General features: G+C 33.7%; 1 long non-coding RNA gene across 1 annotated transcript in view; it reads right to left on the bottom strand.

Moving 5' to 3' along the window:
• Nucleotides 1-873: 873 nt before the first annotated feature.
• The window catches only part of LOC136374311 (uncharacterized), a 135,555-nt gene continuing 116,941 nt past the window's right edge, over nucleotides 874-19,487 (bottom strand). The window contains exon 2 of the long non-coding RNA XR_010745873.1: nucleotides 874-945. This is a non-coding gene — a long non-coding RNA (uncharacterized lncRNA). The remainder of the gene's footprint in view (nucleotides 946-19,487) is intronic.

Genomic DNA, 19,487 nt, shown 5'->3' with positions numbered 1-19,487 from the left:
TTAGTTAGCAAGTACCCAGAATATTTATTTTTAATAGTACAAAAAATAGTACAAGGTATTTATTCAGTATTATAATATAACTATGTAAGTTGTAAAAATATAATGCTAAAAATGTTATTGTAGATAAGACACAATCTCAAAAAAAATGTTGTAATATTTATATCAAAAAAGAGTCTTATTATGAAGACGTTGCTTTAACAATTTCCCCTACAAGGGCTCTGGTCAACTGAAAGAGTTAGAAAATATTCCAGCATAATAACATTTATTTCTCACAGGGACATTTTTTTTTTTTAAATCCTACTTTTTTTGGAATGAATTATTATTAGATGGAAAAGAAATATTTACTTGATGGAGAGGAGGAGTCTGCTTATAAGTTACAGGCATTTTATTTAATTTAACAATAATTTTTAGATTTTTTTTTCTGTATTATGGAGAAACTATGAAATCATGAGCTATTGTGACAGAAAACTAATACATTCTTCTCTCATTGCACTACTGTACATGTACAGTATATAAAAATATTTACATTTCCATGCATTGAAGAGTCTTTATGTATTTTCATTTAGCTTTATTTTATGCATGCTCATTCACTGCTAAAAATTTCTGGTCAGCTAAAGAGTTCTCCCATGCAATATTATGAAGACAATAGTAACAAATTTTTAGCTATTCCCTTCAATAATATTTTAATTTTTTTTACACATGGCATATCAGCTTAAAACTATATGCTTCTTATGCTTATTTTTATAGAGACTTTAATTTCTAATTTAATTTTTATCAGCAGACTTCTAGTATTATTGCTGTCATTAAAAAGGAAGTTTTAGCCAGTCATGGTATTAAATTGACTGAATGTTAATAACCCTACAATTCTGGAAAAAAAAAAAAAAAAAAAAAAAAAAAAAAAAAAAAAAAAAAAAAAAAAAAAAAAAAAAAAAAAAAAAAGGAAGACTTTTTTTTTTCCGATTAATTGATTTTATTGCCGTTGTAATTGTGAGAAAGTATGCACAAGGTTGTGTGTGAGTGCATATTGAGTGCAGAGGAAAATACATTTATTCTTTTATTGGTTCAAATTTGCAATTGTATTGCAAATGTCTTATGAACCACTGCAGTTTCATACCACAGTATGCAAATAGAGCAGTTCAATATAAGAAGAATATAGATCATAATATTGCCTTTCTAAATAAAGGTTTTTCTGAAAAATTCTGTTATAAGGATAAATCAAGTGTACCATGTACATTTTTCTATTTCAAATTCATCTACAAATTATATCTATAAACTTAAGTAGGAGCAGCTGCAGTAGCAAAATAGTAATCTCCTTAATTTAGGGAACAAGGTGTATGGATTGAATGATAGTAAAAGAACAATATTCAATACAAATCTGAAAAGGTCAGAAGGGAAATAAACAGCAAAATAACAATAAATAAAACAGGCAAAATTAGTCTGCCATGTCATCAACTAGCATGAACAATATTAAGTGGCAGAACAGAGAGAAGTCTTATCAGTTCTTTTCACTGAAATTGAAATCCTAAAAATATAAGATGGGTAACTACAGTAAGAAAACAGGTATGTCTTAAACCTGCTAAAAGAAGATAATAATTGTGCTATAATATTACCAGCCTATCAACCTTATAGGAGTGATGCATTAGGGATTACAGAGCAGGAAATAGTACTGTATATGAAGGATATTAAGGGAAAAAGAAGTTCTTCAGAATCTTTGTGGGTTGCATTCATAACCAAAGTATGAGGGTTGAGCTATCAACACCCTAAGCAGGGTGACTCAGGAAATATTAAATTATATTAGGGAAGCTTCAAATTTAGTAACAGTAGCACTAAGTGTTCTAGCTAGCCAGATGGGCTGGACTAATGCCTTGAAACAAGAGATGTAGAGAAGCTGCTATCTAGAACTAGTCTTGGAACCCACAGAGAGCAGATGGCATTCTGATCTGACTCTGTTAGTAACACGCAGGATTGAGTACAAACGATAATAGTAGGATAATAATGTAATAACGACCACAAAATTAACTTTAGGATTGTAGTTGAAGAAAGTAGGCAAAATAAATTGAGGAAATTTATGCCTGCTTTCCAGAAGGGGACTACAAGCAAACTAAGAAAGGAAAAAAAATAGCCCAAGAAACTCAAAGAACTGGTCTAAATATCAAATGGTCTAAAAGAAGACAGCAAAGTGTCTTTATAGAACCAGATAACAATATGTACCCCCAACTCAGTATGAAAATGGAATGTCCCACTCCCCACCCCCTCCAAAACAACACCCTATCATGCAAATTAAAACCTCCACAGTAGCAGAGGAAGACATCTCCCAGGATATTCTCATATGCTGCATGTCCTGAAACTGTAGAGAAGAATCTACGAATAGTCAGGATGGATGTGAAAGGTGCTCAACTGGTGGCAGATGAAGAGCATTCCTTCCACCTACTGGTAACTCAGGAATCACACAGATACCTAGCACAACTGTAAACAAAAGTCCAAAATATTATTTTGCATGTAACAGAGGCTTCATTGCATGCAAAGGCTGTCAAGTTTTTGAGGTGTGGGACAGGCCTAGTGGATGGATAATGATGTGCATAGTGATACTGTCAGCCAAGAATAGAACAAAATGCCTCAGTCCAAAAACTATGAGTGTATCAAGGAGGCATCAGTGATTAAGATAATTTCCAGCTTTCCCCTGTGGGCTGGTTTTGGCTGGTTCACAGTGTTTACTATAGAGCCATGTGTTTCAATTTGTGCTGAAAACAGTGTTGATAATACAGAGAGATTTTTTTGTTGTTGTTATTGCTGAGCAGGCTTACACAGAACCAAGACCCTTTCTGCTGTTTGTACTGCCACTCTCGTGAGGAAGTTGAGGGGTACACTGGACATTGGCAAGAGATTCAGCTGGGACAGGTGACCCAAACTGACCAGAGGGATATTCCAGGCCATATGTCATCATGCTCAATATATGAAGTAGGGGGAAGAAGGAGGAAGGGGGAATTACAGAAACATAGAATCAAGTCCAATTCCTGGCCCTGGGCAGGACATCTCAAGAGTCATACCTTGTGCCTGAGAACATTGTCCAAACACTTCTTGAACTCTGTCTGTTACAACACCAACCAGATAACCTGTGGTGTTGTAACCACTTCCCTGGGGAACGTGTTCCAGTGGCCAGCCATCTTCTGGATGAAGAACCTTGCACTGATATCCAACCTAAACCTCCCCCGGCTCAGATTCATGCCATTTCCTTGAGTCCTCTCACTGCTCAGAGAAGAGTCTCTGCCTCTCTATTTCCCTGAGAGGATGTTGTAGACTGCAATGAGTTCCCCCCTCACTCTTCTCCAGGCTGAACAGACCTCAGCCACTCCTCATAAGGCTTTCCCTCCAGATCGTTCACCATGCTCTTGTCCCTCCTTTGGGTGCTCTCTAACAGCTGAATGTCTCTTCCATGTTGTGGTGCCCAAACCTCCACCTTATGAGGTGCAAATAAAGGATAATGCATCTATGCCTTAAAGTAGACATGGAGGTTAATAAAAGCAGCCTGAAATTCTCTTTAAGAAGGTGTGGCAAGTCACAATACTGTTTGTTCCATTCTTCTTTCTACTTATATTTAGCTTTTCCGTATTTAGATAGAGATGTAAGTGACCCTTCTTTAGGTAGAAGAGATCTACTTTGTTTTCTTCCAAAATCTTCAGACAGTTACACTGCGGAATCTAACCTGTAGACATTAGTCTATACACTTTAGAACAAAAACTGTAGAATATTGTAGCACTTTCCCATATTGAAACATAAAATTATGATCTATTTCTCTGAGTGTAAAATGATCAGATTTAATCATTTTTATGTTTTATGCATTATGTACTTCTTTACGAAAAGTATGCAAAAGGAAGCAATCACCTATTCTTGCAAATTAAGGAAGAATTGAGTGATTTCATATTAAAATGTTCTAAAAAGTGTCTCTTTTTTTTTTCAAAATTACATTTCAATCAAATTCTAAAAGGCATGATTGACAGCCCCCGGAAATGAACTTTTTCTTAGTAACAAAATGACAGCACAAATTATTCTTTATGTACCAGATGACATAATTTTTCATAACAAATTACTCATAATTAGCCTGAAAAAATGTATCTAAAGAATATATATAGGACCATGTCTTATTTATCTTCCCCATTACATAGTTATTTTTGTAAGAACATCATTGTACACCTTGAAATTCTATATGTAGAAGTTTCATCACTTTGTCTTTGCATTCTAATTGTATTTGAAATTCTACATGTGTGGGTGCAATTACACAGTTTGATCCGAAAAGCAACAAACAAATTATATGCATGGAGCATTTCTTATGTGCACAGAGGGTGACCCACTGAGCTACTGCTGAAATTAATAAAACTAAATTACTATTTTATACTCTAAATCATCCCTCTGGTACCACCCTTACCAGAAGTATTGATGCAAAATGATGAGGGTAAAGAACTTGTAAACCATAGTCACTGCAAGAGAATTTTTTAATTTCGATGACTTCTTGGATTCATGTCTTTTATTATATCATGTATCTTGTTCTTCTGGTGGTTATATTATTTCATTGATTCTTTTCAAAGCATTGTTTGCATGTTGTGCAACAACTAGATCTCTGAAGAGCTGTGTTTTTTCCAGTTTCATCCTCCGTATATTTCTAATGTCAAATGCATTTCACCCCTATAGCAGTACCTTGAAGGAGTGATCATGTTTCTGTAATCCCTTCTTTACATCAGAATAAGTAAGTTTTGAAAATGAATGTTCTGATTAAGCTCTAAAATTACAATTAAAATATGTTACTAATTTTGTATTAGTGCATTTTGATCACTAATGCATTAGTGATCAAATAGTGATAATAATGTGATTAGTGCATTTTGATCACTAATCACATTATTAAATAGGTGAAAACAACTCTCGTCATTAAAATAAAAGCATAAACATGTGAAACAGCTCCCAATTTATTTATATCTTAAAATAGAACTCTTGTAAATCTGTCTCACAAATTTATTTTCTTGTGTTTATTTTACAACAAAAAAATACATCAGTAACTCTTAATCCCTAAAGCTATGTTTAATTTGTACACAAAAATAATAAGGTAGGATGGGATAATTCTGTAAATAAGGAGCTCAAATCTTCTGGCTAAAAAAATTTAAATAAACTGTCTAAATATAAATCACCTTCTTGTTTAATGTCCTTGAAAATTATATATTTGTTGTCTTGTTCTCCTTGCTCCATTAGAAACTATTATATTATTCACATTCTCCAAAGTCTTGGGTGCTTCTGTGCTGATAAATAAAAGAAAATCAGAGAGTAAAATTCAAGAGCTGGACTCCATACTTTTCATGCTTCTTAATTGTTAACTCATGTCCTACTTCTCCTTTGAATCTCAATAGCTGTTTTTTCCACACACCGCCCCCCCCCCAACAATTCTGCTTCAAAACCAGTCTTTCTGGTTAATAGATGTAAAAAGATTTGTACCATGATTTTTTAAGTACCCCTCCATCTTGTTTATATCTTTTGTTTAATAGCAGAGAAAGACCTAATGAGAAAGATATTGAAAAAAAAACCCAAACCACCATCATATTTAGTGACTGAATATGAAAAAAACAAAATATTTTCAAACTATATTGTCAATTAAAAGTCAAATGAATGTGTAAGAAATGTTTAAGAAAACACTGGCAAGAAAATTTGGTCAGTTAACAAGCATAGGAGAAATACAATCTTTCAATAAAAACTAATTTATTATTCAAAAAATATAAACATGTAGTACTCGGAGCATCTGTGTAAACATTGCTGATTACACATTCAGCTGAAACGAATACAAACTGTTTGACAAAACTGTAAACCACCAGACTTACTTGTACTGGAAAAGACTGAAGAAAGTATTCAAGTAGATTTAATTATAAAATTTCAGTCTCTCTTCAATGAAGAATCCTTTAATAATGATTTCCTAAAAATGCTCAGGAAATCAGGCAAGAGAAAAATTAAATGCCACATCATGCTTGAGATACACTTTTAACTAAACGGACAAGCAGTGATGATGTATATACAGAAACATTATTTAAAAAGAGATATTAATGTGCAAATTGCAGAACTATTTTATTACTATTTTTTTCAGGGAGAAGCAATATTTCTATTATATATAATAAATTCAGTACTCTTAGCTTCTGACAGGTATACTGAAAGACTTGAGTCTACCTTTGACTTCAATATATGAACATTTTTCTTTTGCAATTTACATGATCTTAAATGTGAAAAAAAAACCCTTTATAATTCAGGAGATATTCACTGATTCTTTTTTTTAATTTTTACCTTTTATTTTATTGGTAAGTAGAAAATTTCTGACATCTTACGGATTAGTGGCTGTTTTAAAAAATCAAGGTAACAGATTACTAGTATATATTCCTTGATACCTTGATAAAACCTGTACTATAAGAAGTGATTTCTCTCTACTTTAATTTATTTTATCAAACATGAGACCATGAATTTTCTTACAGTAAACTGAATTTTTTAAGAATTTTTAAAAAACTTATGAATAATTTGGTAATTACATACTCTATAAATTGTGAGAAATATTTTTAAAAGTCAGTTAGAAGTAGTCACCAGCTATACTGAAAAATTATTTCTTCAATATTTAAATTCTGTCCTCTTTGAGACACAGAGATATTCTCAAATAAATATATAAAATATAACACATACAAAATAGGAGAAAAAGCATAGAAGACATCTTGCTAGCAGTATAATGCAAATTGTTTGGGTAAAAACATAGTTTAGTATGAAAATAAACCTGGGAGAATTCTCATGCTGCAGTGGTTGATGGATTACAAGAAGACCTAGGACTTAGATGGGGAGTAAGATTCATGCTGTGTCACCCCATACAAAATTAATATCACTGTTGTATTATTATGCTATTTATATTTTTCAAACACCTGTTGGAAAGGATTAGCAAATCATCATTAAGAATGTTTCCATGTTAGATAAGATTTGCTTTGGTTAGACATTTATTTCAATAACTGTGTTTCCTCCTGTTTTTGAACAGTGGTTTCAGAAACAACAGGTTTTTGGGGGTTTTTTTTTAAAGGATAATAGGTTAAATATTTCTGAATTTACATGGTAAACTAAAACCATCACAAGTATCAAATCCATCTGAGTAAGAGATGGAATCATCTCAAAAGAAGCTTTCATACATTTAGGGTGTTTTTTTGATGTGGCAAAAAATTTGGATACCTTATTTCCTGATATTTTCTGAGGAAAGATGTTTAATTATAATTATATACATCAAGAGGGTTCAAGCTGATAAACAGCGAAGAAAAAAATCTGCTAATTAACTAAACTATACCATCAGCCCAATTGCATAACTGTGATTTCTTGAAATCCTGAGTTGCAAACAGATTTTGAAAAGAATCCCTGAATAATGAAGAATATCAAGAAGATTAAGCTCCACTTTTGTCATCACTTAGGTTTTTTCCTTCTACCATAATTTCAGCATTTTCAGTGCATTGGTGTGTTCTATCTGCTTTAAAGCATCTCACAGGCTTCATGGAACACTCCAGGAATTAAAATGAGGCAGCAGTGAGCAAATTATACTGATTTTATTATTATGTGCTCCCTTGGATTTTGATTGGAAGAGTTACATCAAAAGATGCAATACTCTGTTTCTATCTGATAAAGTCAGCATAAATACTTTGCATATTTAACATATTTGAGACCATTAATGAAAAAAGTCTTAACTCACCCAATTAAATTAATTTATGATACTACATTCTGTGGAATGAGACACACAAAACCATAGAAATAAATCTGTTCTGAGATACTGCCTTAGAATCAAGTTACACTTTCTTGAGTTGTTAAGATAAAATTTGTAATGGGCAAAAATGAAATGCAATTTATGGATACAATAATTTATTGCTAATCCAACTGAATTGAAAATTAAGGTATTTCAGTTAAAATGAAAACTTATACATCAGAAATACATAATCCTCCATTGAAATAATTTTAAAAAACAGAGAGAAATATATTACAATTAAAAATATACAGTCTGTGCTATTTTATAGCTGGTCCACTTTTCTGACTTCCTTTTTAGTCTTTTTCTGATATTGTTTTTAGTCTTCCCCACTGATGAAGAATCCCTGAGCAGTCTTTCTGAGAAAAGCAAAGGAGAGAAGCCTCCATGGCTAAATTTGGAGGCTAAAGCCTCCATGGTAAACAACCCAAATTCCTGGTAAGACAAGATTAATTGCTGATGGCATCACTATCTTCCTCTCCTGGTTTTCTTCAGTTTTGAGTTTGTGTTTGTCAGTTTGTCAGCTTCTCTCCTGTTCCTCAGAACACCTCAGAAGGTGTAAGTCCTTTAAATTTGTAGCAATCTTAAACCTCAGGAGGGGTCTCACAGCCCTCCTGAGCCTTCCACAGCTCAGATTTTTTTTTCCCCCAAGATTTCAGTTCTACTTAAAGTCTTGTGTAGGATTAATGGAGAGACTGTAAAAGCATCTCCTAATCTCTCAGGCTTTCACCTTTTATGGTACTGGAGACGTTAAGGCCCAAGGAAAAAGTCTAAATTTAAAGCAGAGCTGATTGCTCTTCAGAATCTTGATCTCTTTTCCCTCCATGTCATAGTGATCCATCCCTTGTTTAGAAAGCAATATCCTTAAATGTTTGCACTGGGGAAATCAAAGGCTCCACTTCAACCCCTGACTTTTATACTCAATATCAGTCAAAGTCAACAGCCCGGTTGAAAACCCATATATTCAGGGCCACTAGTCATTCATCATTAATGACTCTTGATTGTTCCATCACCTTTTCTCAGCCTTTTTATTTGGTGCCAAACTTACACTACAAATTTTTTGTACCAAAGCCCAAAGGTAATTTTAGCACAATGTGGAAATAGCAAATGAAGGTCACAGCAAAATGTACAATCTCTGAAGCAAGATGGAATTCATTGCCTGATAAATGATACTCCCAAACACTTCATGTTTTCATCTTTATTAAGCTATATTTTCCTTAAATTCTGTATTTAATTTCAGATTCTTTTATCATGTGTTGTAAATGAGTATTAGATATAATGCCAGTATTTTTAAAGTATAAAATTTGATCCCTAGCTGACTTAGTAATTTTATTATTGTGTATTATTAGTAGTATGGGTCAACAAAGTGGAAAATTCAGGTAAGATAAACAATGTTGCTGGTATGATTTATTTTTTACTAAAATATGATTTTAGAAATAGCATGATATATTTTACTTGGTGTTAATTGGAAGAAGAAAAATTCTCTATTAATTTACAATATTGTTCTTCTTGAAAAGCTTTACAATGTAGTTTCAATTAAACTGGAGTCAAGATTTTTTTAGGATGAAATATTGATAAAATATCAATATTGATGGAAATATTGATAAAAATATGTTTACCTTCTTTTCAGAGATTTTTCCTGTCTTTTGTTTTTGATATCAGAAAATCCATAAAACATTATGGCATATATAGAAAACTGTACCTCCATTCTCTGTGAATTCATCTCCCAGAACCAGAAAAATCTTTTGCCAAATAAAACACATATTCATACCACATGCATGCATAAGCCTTGTGTAATTTACTCAAAAGATCAACTGACACTGCAAATTAAAAAAAAAAAAAAAAAAAAAAAAAGGTAGATCTCTCTTCATCCTAAGCACCTTTGTTAGGTTTCAACACCAATGTAGAATTGATACAAAGATCTACATAAAAAAGATCTTGGCTCTCTCCCTTTCACATCCATTTTCTATTAACGAGAAGCATTGTGTGGTATATCTGACTCCACATGTTCCTATAAAATTTGTTAGAATCTCAGATTATTGGTAGCAGCCTGATTATGATGGACAGTCTTCTGTTTTAAAACAAAGATTTCAAACTATGGTTCAGCTCTCAAGTTATAGCATTTTTTAAAAAAAATTATGAACTTTGCCACTTGGGGACAATACTTATCTCATCCATGGTGTATCATCTTATTTGCATAGTTTCAACAGAGAACATTTTTAGATGTTCCACACGTTGGACTTAATGATCTTAGATATCTCTTCTTACCTTAATGATTCTATGAATCCTAGATCCAGAAACAGTTCTGTGGACTTTTACTAAATGGTATCTCAGAATTGTCAGAGTCATCTGGAAGAAATAATGGTAATGCCTGTGTAAAAGGTGAATTGAAATAAAGGAAAATGTGAGATGAACTTTTCTTTTTCCTCCTGCATCTTAAGTATCAAATATTTACTATTTATCTCATAGCTGCTCACAAACTACTTAGTCACTGCTTGTTAAACATTTGTGAGACTTGCTTGACTTAATTTCTTACCTCACCTAGTATTACAGAACACTGTTTTTGAACAGACAATTCTTAAGCAATGTATATGACTTGGCAAAATAAAAATAAATCAGATTCAGGGTAATATCTATACTTCATCAATTATCTGAAAGAGTTTTACGAGCTTACTACAGATGCTGTTTCAATGCCACAGTAGGAGAATTGTGTGACCAATAAAATAATGTAAGGTTCCATAAGTAAACTCTTACCCATACAAATTTTTCTGGGGAGCACCAACAAAATCTATAAGTGTGCCAATTATATGATCAACTAGCCAAGCCTGAAACACCTAAAAAATTATTTCTTGCATGTAATTTGAAGTATGTGGGGAATTATATGAGGCCTTTTATGGGAAAAGATTCTGATTCTCTCTGATACATACATGAATGCATGATATTCCATGCATTTCACTGAAGTTGCTTACTACAAATAAAGGGGAAAAAAGGGCTAAATTTATATATATATATATATATATATATATATATATATATATATATTAAAAGGGAGAAAAGGGAGAAAAAACTGGAAAAGGAAATATAAGAAACAGAAAAAGGGAAAGGAAAGAAACGAAAAAGGGAAGGGAAATAAATTGAAGAAAATATCCTCTAAATATGTTCAGATATAAGCCATGATTTAGTCAAGTAAAGTCCATATAAATCTAGTTAACTATGTGCAAATACCATTTTGGTATGTGAACTACAGCCTCCTATTGTTCTCAGAAGGTTTTATTGCTATTAAAAGCATCTTTCTTAATTATAATTTTTATGGAGATGAGGAAGAATCCCTAGTGCCATAAAAGTGTCCCATTCTGTTTATGGAAGGGTGTGAGGTTTTTTCACACACTTGCTTCTAGTAAATTCAAAAGTCAGCATTCCCGTTCACATCCCCTTAAATCCGTTCTATAATCAAACATGCAAAATAGACACATCTGAAATATGGTTAAGATTGTAGGTGGGCCAAAAAATCGTTATATGCATGTCTCTTTTTCTCCACAGACCACAAAACATTCTCAGGGCAACTCTTGCAGCTAGATAGGATAAATAAGGCCCAGTGATGGAATTTATAATGCACATCATCCACAGAGATAAGTCGACACTCTGTCCAAGCAGAATAAATGGAAGACCAGTAGTCTTAATCCTGCTTTCGGTTCCAAATGTTAAAATTTAGTAGTAATCTGACTATATCCATGGGAAGAGGGTATTTAGTGGAAAATAAATTTGCGTGTATTTTTCTCTACTATTCATTTCTGTCTATTGTCAAGGAGTTGTCTGGAGCCCTGGGAACACTTTCATATTTTTAATCCCTGTTGACAAAGGAAAATCATTATATCTATAATAAAAAGGGTAAAAAGCTGGAAACAAACCCCATTTTAAATTTTCCTAATGCCTCCCAAGACCTCTCGGTTATCAGTGCATTGTAGCACATCTCCAGATAAGAGTTTAATGAATCCCTCTCCTATCCATCAGGAACAGCTGATTGTGGTACAGTTTCTGAGCAAAAGTAAGAAAGAGCTTATGATGATTTTCTCTTAATAAAGAATGCTCTATGATGGAAGTGTACATGTTTAAGAGAACTAGGTTTTACTCTAGAATATTTTAAAGGATATAAAATATGAACTCTAAAGGACTATGACTATTCTTGCCATAGGACAGAAAGTGAAGTCTGTGAGACAGAATCTCATCTTTAGTGCCTTACCCAGTGCTGTAAATTCCATAAAGTTGAGAGCTTAAATTATAGTTGCAGCAACTGTTCTTCTGATATCTGCGTAAAATTAAATCCCACTGAATTTTCATGAGACAATTTAATGAACCTTGAATTAAAATCCAGACAATTATGTACATTATTAATTCACATATGATGCTTAAATCCCACTGAAATGCATACAAATGACACATTCAAAAATTTTAATATAGATTATTAACCTTTTCTAAGGAAAAAGATATGATATTTTGATAAGATCTTGAAATAATATTAAATCACATAACCATCAGATTGAGACTTACGCTTTCATGGAAAGTGATAAAAATGGAAACAAGTATTATTCACATTTTTAAATTTACCAAATTACAAATGATTGGTCACTATATTTTATATGATTTTATATGTCATAGTGCTATAAAACTTTTTGGGCAGTGAGAATAGGTGTATATACATAAGTATTCAATAATTAATTGCCATTCTAGACTGCAATGGAAAAGGTAACAAAGGAATAACCATGTCATAGATTTTTTCTGCATGATCAAAGTTACTACTGTGTTTAGAAAAGAAATATCAAATTAGGAAAACTCTTTTTCTAATGATGAAAAAAGTTCCAATTTCTTCTAGTTTTTGAGTTCTTTTGAAATGTGAAAATTATTGGAAAAAAATAATGTGATTATGATGATAGTTTTTCAAGAGAAAACTCTGAAACTTTGGCAGATATTTCAAAACATTTTTCAAAGACAGGAGCTAACTTAGAATTTTTAGTTAGAAACATACTGAGCTATATAAAACTTCTCAATGGCAAAAAATGACATTTTTAGCCATGAAAAGCAATCTCTCCATATCTTCTCTCATATGAGGATGTAACCATGAACAGCAAATTATACAGAATGTAGGAAATAAAACACTTTTTCTTTTGACTGTAATCTTGGTGCTGTGCCTTCTTGATTTTTAACACCTCTCTGTCACAACATCTCATAAATGTACACTGGCATTTGTAATAGGTCTGAATTGGAGAATTGATCCGTAATAGCATCATTACAAGAACAGGAAAAGAAAATCAGTAGATATGTCCATCTTAATTTATTTGAATTATTTTCAAGGAATGATCAAATAAAAAATGTGAACAAAAACTTCTTGATATGTGTCTGCAGAGGTAAGTGTCATCAGTATCATCGGATTGCTTCATTAAGTCATTTAGAGTCAGGATTTTTGTACAGTTGGAAACAGAGTGCTATAAAAATATGTTTGAAACTCCATAATACTGATTATTATACGAAAAGGAAGTTCAGTTCAAGACTCAGGTCTTTTTACCTATGTCAAGAAAATACAAGATCTTAATTCCTCTGTTGCTGCAAAAAACAGGAGGACTTACAAATTTGTGGGGTTTTTTTGGGTTTTTTGTCTATCAGTATCTTTACATTTATTTTCTTTTCTGTCCTGTGATTTCATCATTATTATAAATAGCATTGTCCAAAAAATAATGCCATAGATGTTAAAGGATCCATCCCATGCTAGACATGTAAAGCATGTGACAGTCATTTTATGTTCCTTTATTTCACTGATTAAGAGAAAATACACTATGGGTCCAACCCCTCCACTTTACAGTGAGAGTTCCTTTCCACTATAGTAGAAGTTGAGATAAATGCTATAAATACACAGTTATTACATAGTTATTTCAGTCCAGCAAGATCAACATCTTGCTCATGACGTCTTGTCTGACAGTCCATAAAACATGCCTTCTCCCTTATGATTCTGTTCACTATCCTGCCCAGTTTTTTTATGGAATTTACTTGGATTGGATACTATTGGCTGGGAGATGTTTATATGTCTCTGAATACTGTTTGATGGAAACAGTTTTAATCCTATTTTTTGTTTCAGATGTCACTGAAATATGATTTCTTCAATCTGTGAAAATGTATTGTCAGAACTACTTCTTTTAGAATAACACTATTTTGTGTGTAGTATTGTTTCATTGCATAATATTAGAGTAGCTCTTTTCTTGCCTAATCTTTTTTTACTGAACAGTACATATTTTAAAGATTCCATTTCTTATTTCCTACTAGGACAAATTTTCAGTACAAACAAAAGATAGCTTTTTCAGAAGTCCTTGCTAATACATTACAGTCTTCTGATCCATTGAAATTAAACTTTGAAATTGTGATGTAGCTGTGATTCAATAACATTTTAGCTTTGCCTTCATAATCAATAAAATAAGAAGACAGTCAAGCCTGTGACTTAAATACTCTTCTAAATAAAGCTGCCATGTCATTCTGAAATAAATGACTGAAATAATATTCACATATATAGCTGGTTTGTTTAAAGCTCCCAAGTATGTGCACTCACCACATTTATATATCTATGCTTATTGGTTGCATTATTCTACCTAATAAGCATCACACACATAAACTAGAAGACTCATTTGTCTCACTTATTTTATCTACTTATGTTCTGATTTTCTTTAGGGAAAGGATGTTCTGGGCTCTACTACTGAATACAGAAAACATAATGCTTAAAAATTATAGGTTTTTGTTTGTTTTGTTTTTATTTTTATTTGTTTTTTCTTCCTTTTACTTCTTTTTTTCTTTTATTTTTCTTCCCTCGTCCCTCCCCCATTCCAGATCTAAACTCATAATAACTAAGTAATTAAAGAATAAGGAAAAAGTATGCTGGTCAGAAAAATGCTGACGAGTGTCTGTCCCTTCTAAGCCATCTTTCCTCTCTATCAGTTGCTTTTTGCCTGTGATTATTGATGCATATGATTTATTTCTTTTATTTCTATCTAGAAGTATTTTATATAAGGTGAAACAGGAGAGTAGTATTTTAGAAACAGGAAGAGTACACAAGAAATTAAAAACCTTGTGTTAATCATGGAAGAAATGAAGAAGCCATGTAAAAAAAAATAAGATCTGTATGCTGATTAATTATTTCATCCCACTTGTTTGTTTGGTTGGTTTTGGTTTGTTTGTTTGGTATGATTTTTTTTTTTTTTTAGGACAATTTGAAAATGTATCTTGTTTGTCATGATGTATGCCGATGTATTACTTCATTTTAATACATTTATTATGTTAGTGATGAATAAATGCATTTCAAAGTAGGATAAGTTTTACTGAAAAACATCAGCAGACTTTCAATGTTTATTTGGTTGTATTTTTTATTTTTTTTCTTAACACCCATCACTTCTGGAATACTCATCAGATTTTTGGGAATAACTTGATGGAAATAAAGACTGAAAATTAAAAAGTCTGTATTTCTCTCTTTTTCACCCTTATAAAGTATGACGGAGAATGATATACAAAAATATTAAATATTCAATGCTCGTTATTCACAATACAGTGAAAATTAGAATCCATAAATCTCTAGCACACAGCTGTTGTAAGTATTTAAAAATACAAACCTGAAATGAAATGTGTGTCAGCTTAATGATGGGTCTGAAGCAGAATGATCTGAAAAATACTCTCTGTGATTTTCACCCTGCCAGTTTACCATGATTTATACAGAATATGTTAGGTCTTATTTCCATGAACTTAAACATAAATAAATAGTATGTCCTTGTTCTCTCCTTCAACAAATTGAACATTTTGGACCCCAAAAAACTTGAAATCACTCATAAAATGAAACTCCATTAACAATCTTCCTTGAACACATTAAAGTTTTGCTCCTGTCTATCAAATGCAGTTTCCAGATTTCTTAATTCAGCCACTGTTTTATTGAAAAAGTTCTTATTTCAGAAAACATTCCCTGTTTTTCAAAAAACCTAGATAGGTACTTAGCATAAATTATGTAGTTAATTGCTACTAACTTCAATGGAACACAGGCATGGCATTTATACTCAAGCTGTTGGAAAAATACATCTGTGAATCAAGAACTATTGAACTAAGATCCTTACCTAATGTTTAGATAACTTGCAAAATATTATTTGTTGGTACTGTCGTTCATGCTGATTCTACCCTTCTTTATGTTATTGCTGCTATTACAAAATAGATCTAGAAAAGAGTTTTCCTATAGTCTGCACTGTCATCCTTGTGTTCAAGAGCCCCTTAAGAATTTTACAAAGCTCATAGTTTAAATATTTATTATATATTTATATTCTGGCTGTAGAACCCCAAAGATCACGGTCCAGTTTTCCTTACAGTTACAGACAGACAAGAAGCATCTATTCATTGTGCATATAAGAGGAGCTAAAGTTGCTGGAAGATGTAGAAAAATATTAGAACTCATTTTTCCTTCTGTCAAATTATTACTTCTGCACAGCTGGGTAAAACTCATTCTTGTCATTTCATTGGAAATTTCTGTGTTAGCAGATATATTTATTTTCAAACATGATACCTGCTTTCCCTTTTCTCTTCTTATCTCTCCTATTGAGGCAACAGAGAAAAAATTATAGTTAGCCATTAGAATTCACATGCTGAAATATTCTCGTCTTGAAATTGAGTGCATTTGTCAATAGGCAGTTTAAGGCTATTCCACCAATTATTATAGTCCGATTGCATCCTAGACTGAATATGTAGAGAGAGGGAAAAAAAAATCTTTTCTTCATTATCAAACTTCTGAATCATTAACACTGCTAGCTAGTTCAAAAGAAATGGCAAATCAAGAATACAGTCTAGCTCACAACCCATTTTACAGTAGGCTTGAGAGTTTTGGCTCATACCTCCAGTATGCTTCACCCTCTCTTGACTGTATTTTCCAGACATGCATTTCTTGGGTGTTCCCTACTCCACACACCCCTTTTCTAGGCCAGGTGTCTGCATGCTGTCCTGCCACGGTGATTTTTGTCTTCATCATGCCCAGGTGAAACTATGGTGTGTGAACGCCACATCTCACAGCACACTCCAGTCACCACAAATGCCAACAATTGCACTTGAACAATCTTAGATGCAACCTTGAGACTCACTATTTGTTGGATTAAATTAATGTCCTCTTCATTAGCCATATATTTATGAAAGGATTTGCTTCTCCTACATCCACATAACATTCCCACCTACTATATAAAAAAAAAATGCAGTAACATATTTATATTCTGAATTTCAATATTAAGTATTAGATGTTTTTGTTAAAAAGCAAAACTAAAGATTAAATACTACCAAATTGCTGATTTTATTTAGAATTTTTCTTCTTTCCTTACCATTTATAATTTAAAAAATAACAAATATGATGTTTAGCTTAATTTGAAATTCTTTGTTTAATCTTTTAAAAAAAATTATTATTCAAGCATTTTAATTGCTTAAGATGTGAGAGCTTCAAAATGAAAATTATATCAGAATAAAAGATCTTAAAAATGCAAATTTCTTAAGATTTATTTTTATTATTTTTTATCAATTATGGTTCCACCAATTGCACTTAAATGAATCAATATTTTGGAATATCTTTGAGGTCATTTTGGTACTAATTTACCATGGATAAAATATTTTCTTATGAAATTTTTTTTTTATTATAAGTTTCTGAAAATATGGGAGATTAAAAAAAAAAAGAGAAAACATTTCAGTATATTATGTATTTACAATAAAATAAAACAAATGTAATTTAATTTATTATATTACATATTGCTTTTTTGGTGTCTTATCTAAATCTTTTTTTTAATATAGGATAGTACATGAAATTTAATTTCTTATCAGCTCAGTTGCACAGTGTTGATGTCTCCTTTATGTTCAGCCTTCATCATGAATCAGCTGGCATAGAAACGCTGTGAATTTAAAGGAGCTTGCTCCTCTGTTTTTACAGCTGGGAGAATACTTTCCCACAGTTCTGTATGTATGCAAATATTCTAATGCACACCACTTATTCTCTCGAGTATTATGATGTGTCTTTGAGTCAATGATACTCCATGAAGTACAGTACCCTGATATTTGGGCAGGAAAGAACTCCCCAAGTCCCATAAAGCATCTGCCTAATCTAATAGTGTTATGTTACAGGGAAAGACCGTTCCTCAACAGCTCAGACTAAGCTCTGCCCCAAAGCTTCAGAAGTGCTGACTACTGCTAGCCATGAAACTGGGTAGTCTCTGTTTTGAATCATGGAACTATGCAATGGAGCTTTGGAAGGAATCTATGGAGAACATCTAATCCAATTGCTCTGCTAAAGCAGGTTCACCTAGGTCAGGTTGCATTGAATGATGCCCACATGTGGTTTTGAGTATCTTCAAAGAAGGACACTCCGGAACCTCTCTGGTCAGCCTGTGACAGTGCTCAATCATTCTCAGAGTAAAGAATTTTTTCCTCATATTTCCTCATACAGATGGAACTCTCATAAGAGAGATCATCCAGTCGCCTAATCTTCATTCCCCTTCACCAGACCCTCTCCAGTAGTTCCACATCTCTCTGGTACTGAGGATCCCAAGACTGGACACAGCACTCCAGATACACCACACCAGGATTGAAGAAAGTAGCAGGATCACCTTCCTTGACCTGCTGGCACTGCTCTTCCTAATGTTACTCGCTGCAGGGCTTGAAGGGTCCCATAGGAAAGATGGGGACAGAGGGTTCAACAGGGCCTGTGGTGAGAGGGGAAGGGGGATGGCTTTAACTGCAGGACGGCAATGTAAGCTGAATCTAAGGAAGCTGTTTATTTAATCTGAGGCTGCTGAGGCGCAGGCCTAGGCTGTGCATGGAGGCTGTGGATGTCCCATCCTTGGGAATATCCAAGGAACTGCAACCAACAGGGTCTGGGGGAAGATTGCTCAGGTTGGAACACAAGGATCTTTAGGCTCCCTTCCAAGCCGAACCGTTCAGGGCTTCCATCATTCCATGGTCTCCAGTGTTCAGCTTGACCTCACACTCCTGGCAGTTGTGATGTCACAGTCCAGGTTCCAAGTGGATCTTTCAGCATCCAGCAACGAGCACAACACAACCACTGGCCGTTGTGTCAGCCCACCCTTCGCCCTCGCTCCAAGAGCGCTCCTGTCTCCCTGCCTTTCACCTGCTCCCTGAGACCCCTGTCAGCCCTGAGAGCTCCCGATTGCCTGGATTTTGCCTGGATCAAACCCTGCACGATGCTCCAATTTTTCCTGAGGATGGTACGGTGCCATTCCATGGAGATGGATACCCCTGGACTTCTTGGGTGGGCTGGAGCTCGGTGGGGATGGTGTGGGATGGGGACCCCACTCTGAGGTTTTGCTACCTCTGCAGGCTGCCTCAGTCCTGAGACCTCCCGCCTGGCTGGATTTTGGCTGGACCCATCTCTCCATGATGTTCCTATTTGTCCTGAGGATGGTATGGTGCCATTCCAGGGAGGTGGACACCCCTGGACTTCCTGGGTGGGCTGGAGCTCGGTGGGGATGGTGTGGGACAGGGACCCCACTCTGAGGTTTTGCTACCTCTGCAGCCTGCCACAGACATCAAGGAAGACGTGGAGGTGGAGATAAAGATTGATACACAGGAGGACAAAGAAAAGAAGGGAAAAGAGCCTGGAGAGGAAGAGATGGAGGTGGATGTGGAGGAGGACAAGGAGGAAGCCATG

This window comes from Sylvia atricapilla, chromosome 2 (genome assembly GCF_009819655.1).
Source record: "Sylvia atricapilla isolate bSylAtr1 chromosome 2, bSylAtr1.pri, whole genome shotgun sequence".
Lineage (NCBI taxonomy): Eukaryota > Metazoa > Chordata > Aves > Passeriformes > Sylviidae > Sylvia > Sylvia atricapilla.
This window is presented reverse-complemented; position numbering and strand designations above follow the sequence as displayed.